The sequence below is a fragment of the Dromiciops gliroides genome, chromosome 2, assembly GCF_019393635.1.
Source record: "Dromiciops gliroides isolate mDroGli1 chromosome 2, mDroGli1.pri, whole genome shotgun sequence".
Classification (NCBI taxonomy): Eukaryota; Metazoa; Chordata; class Mammalia; order Microbiotheria; family Microbiotheriidae; genus Dromiciops; species Dromiciops gliroides.
In genome coordinates, this window is record NC_057862.1 from 101396061 (window position 1) to 101408000 (window position 11940).

Genomic DNA, 11940 nt, shown 5'->3' on the forward strand with positions numbered 1-11940 from the left:
GTCCTTTATTTGGGTCTCCTCGTGTGGGAAATGTTCCTAATGAGCCTTTTGATTTCCACCTCCACAATGTCCCATATCCATCCCCCTCCTCTATTACTACTACTACCATTCTGGCTTAGTCCCTCATTATCTCTCACCTGGACTATTACAATGATAAGTATACCAGGCTTTTGTCTCCAGTATCCACCACTTTTAATACATTTGTGACTCCATGAACTAGAATTTTTGGAGGGGAAAACTGGCCTCATCCCCCTGCTAGATGCCACATCACAGTACCATTTCTGATTTGTTCCATTTAGGACAGTATTTGGATCACTGATGTCCCTTTCTTGATCTTAGAGTTTTAACTTTTTCTTGAATTTCCTAATGATTCTTTTCTTTTGCATAGGAATAATATAAATTACTGTCTCAACTTTCCCAAACCTATTTTACAAATTTGTTCTCTTACCATTTTACTTACCTAGAAGCTATCACAGTGATATCGATGAAGTCACATTTGTGAATGGAATGTGAATGTTAATTAAAATATTCTGAAAGAGGTTATAGCAACTCATTAGAAATACCTCATCTCTATTATAAACAAATATGATTTCTACCAGCAATAAAAGATTGTGCAGTATGAGGAAAATGATAATGTATACATATATATATATATATGTATATACACATACACAAAGCCATGTTATTAATATGGTTGATTTTTATGTGTATATATATATAAAACCAACCATATTAATAATATACATACATACATGTTAATATGGTTATATATATGTATATGTAATAAACCATATTCATAACACACACCATTAAGATGATATGATTACATGAATAAATACAAAAACATTTTTGACAAAATACAACATTTATATTTTCAAAATAATTAAGAGGCATAGGAATTAATGGATCTTTCCTTATTATTATAAATAGTATCTAGCTAAAATTAAAAGAGTTATATGTATTAAGTGTAAATTAGAGGACTTTCCAAGAAGATCAGAGGTAAAACAATGATATCCATTATCATCACTATTATTTACCACCAGGCTGGAAATAAACCAATAAGATGGGAAAAAGAAATTGAGTATGCAATTTAAGCAGATGGAACATAATTGACACTTTTGCATTTAAGTTGATTTAATTTTTTTAATTTACAAAGAACCCTAGAGAGTTGATAAAAAATAAATATAACAATTAACATCAGTAGACTAGCATGATATAAAATTAACCCTCATCAACTTTTTTGAATATTACTAAGAAAATCCTATAGGAAAAGAGAGAAAATCCATTAAAAAACAACTACAGGATATATAAAATAAATAAGTCCAACTACCAAGTCACATTGGTAAACTCTATGAATACAAGGAAAAACATCTCTATAGCAACACAGAATAAGTTAAGAGCTAATGATTGTTCATTGTTGGGCCATCTCAGTACAATTAATATGACAATACTAAGTAAAAAGTTAACTTATTAAATGGCTTACCAATCAAACTATACAAGGATTACTTTATCAAGTAGAAAAATCAAAAACAGAAGTCATTAGAAGGAAGAAGTAGTTAAGGTTCTCAATGGAAATAGTGAACAAAAGTGAGAATAAAAGCAAGTTTAGTAGTACCAAATCTCAAATTATATTGCAAAGCAATGATCATTAATATTGCTTAGTCTTGGTTAATAAAATAAGAAATTCCACCAGTGGAAGAGATTATATAAAATGCTAAATGTTTGATTGATATGGGTTATAGATATGAAAGATTACATCATTAAAAATTAGATAAGCAAGGATGAAGATATTTCTTGAAGTTATGGAGAAAGGAAATTTTGTTATGACAAGGGAAAAGATCTATAGAGGATGAAATGGACTATTTTGATTTCAAAATATTGAAAAGTTTTGCACAAACAAAATCACTGAATCTAAACTTAGAAAGGAACAGCTAATTGGTGAAGGGTGGGGTGCAGGGACTCTCTGAAACACGGTTCTCTGATAAATGTCCGATAGCTAAGATATATAAGGAACTGATTCAAAAATAAAAGAATGATAGTCAGTTCCTGATACATGAGGTCAAAAGACATGGTCAGGCAGTTCTCAAGGATGAAGTCCAAACCATCAAAAACCATATGAAAAATTATCCATATCACTAATAATTTGAGAAATGTAATGTAAAACAACTGAGTTTTGAACTTAACACACATATGATAGGCTAAGATAATAAAAAAGATCACAATTGTTAAGCTATAGGAAAAAAAGCATAGTCCTTGTGGAGCTGTGAATTTTTCCTACAATTCTAGAAATCAAAATGAAATGATGGACAAATGTCGCCCAACTGTCTATATGCTTCAATCCAGTGATATTATATTCCACAGAAATCAAAGAAAGACATAGAAGACTCATATGTGCAAATATATTTGTATTGGTTTTTTTTCCTTCAGCAAAGAAATGGAAATAAATGGAGTGTCAATAAATTGAGGAATATCTGAACCAATATTGGTACAAGATTTTGTACTGTTGTTTCCATGACCACATAAGGGCTTTTCTTGGCAAAGATATTGGAGTGGTTTGCCATTTCTTTCACCAGTGTATTAAGGCAAATAGAGGTTAAGTGACTTGCCCAGGGTCACACAGCTAGTAAGTGTCTGAGGCCAGATTTGAACATGATTAAATGTTTATAATGGATATTATTTCAGAGAAAGTCCTGATAAATAGTATTTTCAGAGAAATCTGGGAAGAATGGTAGAGTAGAATGAACTGTTGAAGGGAAAAGTGAGCAGAACCAGGTGAACAATTCATCCAATAATAACATCATAAACAGAAACTGTCAAAGACGGACCAACTATCATTCCAGATTTTAATTCTTCCCTTTTAATGCTTGTCTAGTTATTTTCCTTGCTATTTAGGCTGAATTTTGCAGGATATGATATTTTCAGATGTCAGCTGCTTTCCTTTGCTCTTCTGAATATCATATTCCAATTTTCCTTTAATTTCTTATAATCTCAGAATAGTCCTCCTTTGTTCTCCTTGTAACTTTAAGGGAATTTCCCTCCATGGGCTTCAGAATTTGTTCTTTGATTTTGTAGTTCTGAAATTTCATTACAATATTTCTTGTTGACATAGGTTGGAGTTTCGTTCTGTTCATGTTCTGTGGGTTCCCGTAATCTGAACTTTGGTGTTTACTTCAATATTTGTTTGTATTTATTTTGGGGGGGGATGTTTTATTCACATTTTATTTTTCATTATTTTTTCTGGCATACACATAATTCTTAGATTATCTCATCACGTGCTATCTTCATGTTCAAGTTTTTGTTTGTTTTATACATCTCATAGTTTTGTTTCAGTCTTCATTTAAAAAAATGTTCCCTTATTTTCCTTCTAGATTTATTGCACTATGATTTTTGTAATCTTTTTTAAGGAAAATCTCTACCTTTATGGAGAGGGTTTTTGTCTTTTGTTCTAAATTCTAGTTCCTAGTTAGTCTTGTTATTTTTTCCATAGGAGTTTTGATTTCTGTCCTTATTTCTTTTAAAAAAAATTTCTCTTAGTTCTCTGATCACTCTTCTACAACCATTCTGGAGCTTCTTGAAGTTGTTCCACTGTCACATGAGGGGGACTTGCTAAACTCATTGTGACATATTTACTTGTCTTTGGAGATTTTTACTCATTTTCCTATGTTGAAAAGTGGTTGTCTATTAGTCTTTTTCAAATATGTTAATTTCTCCTTCTCAGTCAGCTATTTAAAAAATCTTTATAATCATGCTGATTTTTTTTTCTATGGTGTTCTTGCTTCTTACCACTAATATTTTCCTGGATGACCCTATGCTGTTGTGTCCTGTCCTCATTTGTTTCTCTTAGAGGAGAAGATTGACTATGTCTTACTGTGTATTACTATAGGGAGACTCAGGTTTGTCATTGTAGTATTTTGCACATTTATTGTCCCTAAAGTTTTAGAAGTACCATAGTCTTCTTTACCTCTAACTTTCTGTTGTCCCTTGGCTGGCTCCAGGTGTATAGCTATGTTGCATGCTCCTGGAAACCTTTACACTTAATTCTCTTTCCCATATTTCTTTTATCCCAGTGAAGTCAGGTGCTTAAAACTGACCTAGTTATAAGAATTATGGGACTCTTTCAGAACAATGAGAGGTTTTGAGGTTTTGAGGTTTTGTTGTTGTTGTTGTTGTTGTTGTTGTTGTTTTGAGATGAGATGAGCCTGAATGGGATTCCCAGTGAGGTGAATTTTTCATCTATCCTGAGAGAGATTTCCCTCTACAGTACCCCTCACTCAAGCTACATTCCTGGGATCCCATGATCAAATTTCATACCTTCTTTATATACATTTATACTATACTTTGTATTATATTTGTCTACTAGCAGATCTTATCCTATTTGTTAAGTTTTCATCTCAATGAATGTATTGATCATGCCTTATGCGTTTTTTAAAATTCACAGCATCTAGAATTGGGGCATGCCTATAGTAAGTATTAAGTAAATGTCTATTGAATAGAAGTGAATTGTTTAAAACTTTTGAGCATTTGGTATTTGCATAACATTTTTTCCTTAGATAAAAATAACTAACATTTATATGACACTTTTAATGCTCAGGAAGTTCTTTGCAAATATCTCATTTTATCCTTACAACAACCTTGGGAGATAGCTGTTATTATAATTTCTACCCTATAGATGCAGTTGAACAAGTTGAGGCAGACAGAAATTAAGAGACTTTCCTGGGATCATACAACTAGTAAGTGTGCGAGACTAGATATGAATTCCAGTCTTGCTGACTTCCTGACTTCTATTCCATCTCTCTATCTTTTGTACTATCTCTAACTGCCTAGACTTGAATTTGTTTAAGTTCCCCTATAGCATTACCTTTCTAAGATCTGTTGGGTGATGTCTCTACCATAAGTGTTATAGGGCCTGGGATTTTCCTTATGGGTTTTAACTATTTTATACAGCCAAAACAGTAGCCAGACAAGTGAAGAAGTTAGGGATAAAAACGGTCAACATATGATTGGATATTGTGTAGTCAAAATAATCCAAAATTTGATTTTTTTTCCTTTTTCAAACTGTTAAGCATTGGACTGAGATTTGAGTGTAGATGAGCAGTAACATCTTAGTATTGAAAAAATGCCAAGGCCCTATTTATCCATGTGGAGCACTGGAAAATGATATAGGATCTACAAGTTGCCATAAAATCACTAGAATTATAATTTACTAATACATAGGTAAGACTAAAATTCAATTTTAATGTATTTCTTTTAACAAGTTTATCCAATACCTAGCGACAGAGATTTAGCCAGTTTTCAGATCTGTTGCTATAGAAACAAATGAAGTAATGCAATTTTCTGTCCATGGTGCAGATAATTCCTCTAGGTTATTATTCTTCCAGTTTGTGCTGGAAAACTTGTTGAAATGAGGGACTGGAACTCTCTAACCAACTTTAAATATCATCATCAGTAAACTGCAAACTTAGGGTCAATGGTTTTGAATGGTATTTTGTCCATTGGGCATTTAACTCTTTTGGTTACTTAGCATTCACTTATAATTTCATATGACATGGTGTTAATCAAAGTCAATGAACAAGTGCTTATTATATTCCACACACTGGGAATTCAATGAAAGAAAAAACAGTGCCCATTCTTGGGGAGCTACCTTTCTAATGGGGAAGACAAACTTGAAAATAACTAGATATGGGGGCAGCTAGATGGCGCAGTGGATAGAGCACTGGCCCTGGATTCAGGAGTACCTGAGTTCAAATTTGACCTCAGACACTTACCACTTGCTAGCTGTGTGACCCTGGACAAGCCACTTAACCCCAATTGCCTCACCAAAAAAACCAAACAAAAACAAAAATAAACAAACAAACAAAAAAAACAAATAAAAAAAAGAAAATAACTAGGTATTTAGCAGATATATACAGAGTAGATGAAAGGTAAACCCAGAGGGGAAAACGTTAGCAGCTAGTAAGGACATGGAGGGTCTCTTGCAGAAGGTGGGATTTGAGCTGAGTTTTTTTTTTTGGGGGGGGGTTAGGGTTAGGGATCGAATCTTTGAAATCCCAGCTACCATCAGAAAGTTGACTCTGTCTCTTACTGTTATGGTCTTCCAAGGTTACCTGTCTTGACAGTCCTAATTTTGAGTGATTATAATGACAATTTACTCTCCCAATTTTGTGTGATGCTCATTTTCAACTGCCTGTTGTGATCCTTTCAACAAAATGGAGCACAATTTTCTTGGCTAGCATGATGAGGGGGGAAAAAACCTATAAAATATGATTCAGTAATTCTACTTTACAATAAAGGTAGCATGTGTGTGTGTGTACTTGTGCACCGTGTGTAGAGTGAAGTGTCATGACATAGAAGGGGATAGTTTGTTTTGGTAAGAAATTATAATAGACATGCTTTTCTTATGTTAATGAAAGTTGCAACCATGAATGTGCATATGAATATATTGAATTATATTGTTCTATACAGCACATTTGGGGAATATATCATGAAAGCACAACTTATAGGTTTCTTTTTAAAAATGATCTTGTCAAATTACTGGCAAATGTGGGCACCATTTTTATGATATGATGCTACTAAATGGTGAAAAGGGAAGGATTTTTGGTTGCCATGGGGATATTTAGACTAATTAGGTGTCTCTGAGAGTGACCTTATTTGACTTTTGTCAAATCATTTCTAAGTCCTTTGTTAGCCATGTAGATAAAATATGGAGCCTAGAAGCTATATCTGACAAATTTCAGCTGAATCTGGATCTTTAAATTTTATTTTATTCAAACTTATACTGATTTTAACAAACTACAAATAAAACAAATATTTTGGTATGCAAAGTAGGAGAGAAAAACAATTATACATGAAATATATTCTATTAATATAGTTTTCCTTTTAAGTATATCATAAACTTGATATATAACTTTCAAAGCTGTACTGATTTTGCTTTCTTATGACTTTCCTTCTGTTCTATGCATTTTACAATGCTTCAAAAGTGCTTCAATTTCCCTCTTTTTCCCCTTTCTTTTTTTATAATACTTTTATTAGTGCCTTTTTTCCTACCAACCTTTATATCAAATTTTAAAAACAAAGAAAAACAAAACCCTTGTAACAATATATATGATCAAGTAGGTGGCATAGTGGAAAGAGGGCTAGACCAGAAATTATTCCTTTGAAAATTGCCATTTCATATCTTTTGACTATCAATTAGGGAAAAGTTCTTATAAATTTGAGCCAGGTCCTTTTATCTAGAAAGTAAGAATTTTATTAGAGAAATTTGCTATGAAATCTCACCCTACCCCAACCAGTTTCCATGTTTTCCTTTTAATTGTAACTATTTTGGTTTTATTAAAAAAAAACTTTTACATTTATGCAATTAAAATTCTATATGTACTTCTGATAATTTATCCCATATTTGGTTCTGGATGCTTCAGCAATCCATAGTTGTGAATGGCAATTTAATAATATTCCTCTAATTTTTTATGCTGTTGCTCTTGATGTTTGTTATATCCATTTAGAGCTTATTTTGATATATGACGTGAGATGTTGGTCTATACCTAATTTTCTTGCCAGACTGCTTTCCAGTTTCCAAGCGGTTTGTATAGAATAAAGATTCCTTTCCCCAGTAGTTGAAATCTTCGGTTTATCACATACTATGCTATTATATTTATTTGCTTCTACATTCTGTGTACCTTCTACACTTTTCATTTGGTACAAAATAGTTTTGATGATTACTTCTTTGTAAGATGGTTTGAGATGTAGTACTGCTACTATTTCCTTCTACTTTTTTTCATCATTCCCTGAAGATTCTTGACTATGTTCCTCCAGATGAATTTTATTTTGCTGGCTCTTTAAAGTAATCAACTAATGATTTTATGTTTGAAAAGGTAAATTAATTTAGGTAGTAATTTTCATTTTTATTATATTGGCATAAGCAAAATATGACCAATTTAATATTTTCCCAATTATTTTGTTCTCATTACTTGTACAAAATGTTTTGTGCTTTTATTCACTAAGTTTTTATCTGTGTCTTACTGTTTAAACTCCACAATATTTTATGCATTCAGTAGTAATTTTGAATGGCATTTTAATTTCTGTCTTTTCATGGTAGATTTTTTTGGGGGTATTATAAGGAAAAGTTAATTATTTAAATTAGTTATTTTATATTCTATGTGTCCTGCTACTTTCTTGAAGACATTGAGTCTTTCAATTAATTTAAATTACATGTTTAGGGTCCTCATAGGGAGACCATGACCTCATTTGTGAAAAGCTGTAGTCTTATTTCTTCTCTAAGTTTCTTCTCTCAGGGTTTTTCCCCTTCTTATTGCTATAGCGAGAATGTCTAGAACTATATTAAATAATGAGTAATAATGGACATACTTATTTGTTTTATTACTGACCTTATTGTAGGGGCCTCTTACCCTTTTCCATTAACTATAATTTTGTCCCTTGGTTCAGATTCTAGATTGATCCTACATACTATATAAAGGGAAAATATATTCTTTGCTTTTAATGTTAACAAAAATGGGAGTTGACTTTTGGCAAAAAGATTTTTCAACATCTATTAATATAATTATGTGTTTTAAAAATATTTTGTTATTAATATGGTCTATACTTTTTATAATTTTCTATATTAAACCAACCCTGACTTCCTAGTATAAACCTAATCTAGTCATCATGCACATTTTGTATTTCTATAGCCTCTTAGCTAATATTTTTTTCTGTTTCCATGTTCATTTTTTGTGTGTGTGTCTGTCTTTCTGTTCCCTTCTTTTCTTATTTTTACAGTTTATATAATATTAGAATTGATTCCTCTTTCATTGATAGATTTACTTAAAATATAGCTTATCATATATATAATATAGCTTATATATATGTCATATACACATATATAATGGGTGTGTGTTCTCTTTTAGGAAGTTCGTTTATGGTTTGTTCAATTTATGTTTTCTAAGACTGGAATTGGTGTAGAAAGATAGTGTATAAAAGGCAGGAACTCAACTGAAGTCTCTCCGAAACCCCTCCAACGTCCTTCAAATAATTCCCTAAAACAAATTCTGTCATGGCAGAACCCATAAAAGGATGGGGTGAAACAATTTTCTAGCCCAAGCCAACTTAGAAGGTCAGTAAGAAAGGTCTGTCACAAAAGAATGAGAATATAGCCTAATCCAGTGCATGCCAGGCCAGCACAACCCAGTCCCTAGCAAAGAGCAGGCTGTGGGAGTGACAGAATCAGCCATAGTAGTGGCTGCTTCTGGAGTTCTTAGACAAAAGATGTTAAGGGTGTAAAAAAAATGGTCAGAAGGAAATTATAGGGACCTCTTTACTGGCACTGGGTTCAGGTATTGCTTTTCCCATATTCTTATCGAAGTCATAGTTCTGGGTGGCAGTTCCAAGGTGATGAAGAGCACTAACACACTGGAGTTTGTAGCCCCAGTGGAGCAGGCACCCCCAACACAGTTTCATGGTAGAAAATAAAAGTTGTGGTCACTCACAGACCAGAGCACTGGAAAGGACAATAGTAAACATATCTCTCCTTAGATCATATCACCTTGGAACAACTGAAAACTTATAGGTTCCTAGAAACATCTCTGAAAACAGCTGCATAAAGCCCCTGAAGTTTGGGACAGGGCTCCCTCCACCCTGTAAGCAGAGCCCCACTTCAGCAAAGAGTTAAAAGTAAAGAAATAGACTGAAAAAATGAACAAACAATAGAAAAAATTCTGAATATAGAAAGTTACTATGGTGACAAGGAAGATCAAAATACACTCAGAAGACAGCAAAGTCAAAATGACTATATCCAAAGCCTCAAAAAAATATGAATTGGTCTCAGGCCATGGAAAAACTAAAAAAAAAAAGATTTTAAAAGTCAAGTGAAAGAGACAAAGGGAAAAATTGGAAGAAAAATGAGAGTGATACAAAAAAGAAACGAAAAAAGAGCGAACAACTTGGTAAAGGAGGCACAAAATATATGAAAGAAAAAAAGACACCCTAAAAACACATTAGGACAAATAGTAAAAAGAGGTTTTTATAAAAATCCAAAGAAGAGGAGAATGCCTTGAAAATCAGAATTGGCCAAGTGGAAAAAGATATACAAAAATCCACTGAAGAGAACTTAAAAAAATACCATTGGCCAAATGGGAAAAAAAAGGGTACAAACATCAGTGAAGAAAATAATTCCTTAAAAATAGAATTGAACAAATGGAAGCTATAAGCCTATGGCACATCAAAAAACAATAAAACAAAACCAAAGAATGAAAAAAATTAGAAGACAATGTGAAATATCTCATTAGGAAAAAAATGACCTGGAAAATAGATCTAGGAGAAATAATTTTTAAATTATGAGATTTCCTGAACACCATGACCAAATAAAAGACACTAGACATCATCTTTCAAGATATTATCAAGGAAAACTGTCCTTATTTTCTAGAACCAGAGGGTAAAATGGAAACTGACAGATTCCATCAATTACCTCCTGAAAAGGATTCCAAAATGAAAACTCCCAGGAACATCATAGCTAAATTCAAGAGCTTGCCCATGCAAAGGAGACTATATTTCAAGCAGCCAAAAAGAAACAATTAAAGTATTGTGAAGCCACAGTCAGAATGACACAAAATTTAACAGCTTCCACATTAAATGATTGGAGGGCTTGGAATGTGATATTTCAGGGAGCAAAGGAGCTAGGATTACAACCAAGAATCATCTACCTAGCAAAACTAAGTATAATCCTTTGGAGGGGGGATATTCAATGAAATAGAGGACCTTTGAGCATTCCTGATGAAAATACCTGAGCTGAATAGAAAATTTGACTTTCAATTACAGGACTGAAGAGAAGCATAAAAAAGATAATCAGGAAAGGAAAATCATAAATATCTTAATAATGTTAAGCTGTTTACATTCCTACATGGGAAAAGGATTCTCATAACTCCTAACAACTTTCTCATTATTAGGGCAGTTAAAAAGAGTATATCTAGCTTTTCCTGACTGCAGACAAGATGGTGGAAATGGAGCAGAAGAAGAAGCTAACCTTCCGGAAGTTCACATACCAAGGTGTGGACCTGGATCAGCTCCTGGACATGTCTTATGAACATCTCATGCAGTTGTACAGTGCTTGGCAGTGGCAGAGACTCAACTGGGGTCTGCAGCACAAGCAGAATTCCCTCCTGAAGCACCTAAGGAAGGCCAAGAAGGAGGCACCCCCCATGGAAAAGCCCGAAGTCATGAAGACACACCTTTAAGACATGATCATCCTGCCAGAGATGGTGGGCAGTATGGTGGGCATCTATAATGGCAAGACCTTCAATCAGGTTGAAATTAAGCCCAAGATGATTGGACACTATCTGGGAAAATTTTCTATCACCTACAAGCCTGTGAAACATGGCTGGCTGGGTATTGGAGCCACACACTTCTCTCGTTTCATCCCTCTCAAGTAACCCAGATCCTAACAATGAAAACAAGAAGGTTCTTAAAAAAAAAGAGTATATCTATATCTATATCTACCTATCTATCTCTATCTATCTATCTGTCTATCTATCTATCTAGACAGAGGGCACAGGTTAAATTTGAATATGATGGGATGGTATCTAAAAATAAAATTAAGGGGTGAAAAAGAGGAAAGCAGTGGGAAAAAGGGAAAGGGACATCTAGAATAGGTTAAATCATCTCACATAAAAGAGGCAAGCAAGAGCTTTTACAATGGAGAGGCAGATGGGAGAGGTAGTTGGGAATGCTTGAACTTTAATCTCATAAGATTTGGTTCAACATGGGAATAACATATGCACTCAATTGGGTATAGAAATCTATATTACCCCATAGAAAAGTAAGAGGGGAAGAGGATTACCAGAAGGTGGGGGTGCTCATAGAAGAGAGGGTGAATTGGGACAAGTGATAGTCAAAAGCAAAACACTTTTGAGGAAGGACAGGGTGAAAAAAGAGAATAGAGTACATGGGGGGAAATAG

The 11940-nt window shown here is 33.5% G+C and overlaps 1 pseudogene; it reads left to right on the forward strand.

The window, feature by feature from the left end:
* The first annotated feature begins 10961 nt into the window (after positions 1–10961).
* On the forward strand, positions 10962–11414 carry LOC122744698 (annotated as a pseudogene).
* The last annotated feature ends 526 nt before the right edge of the window (positions 11415–11940 follow it).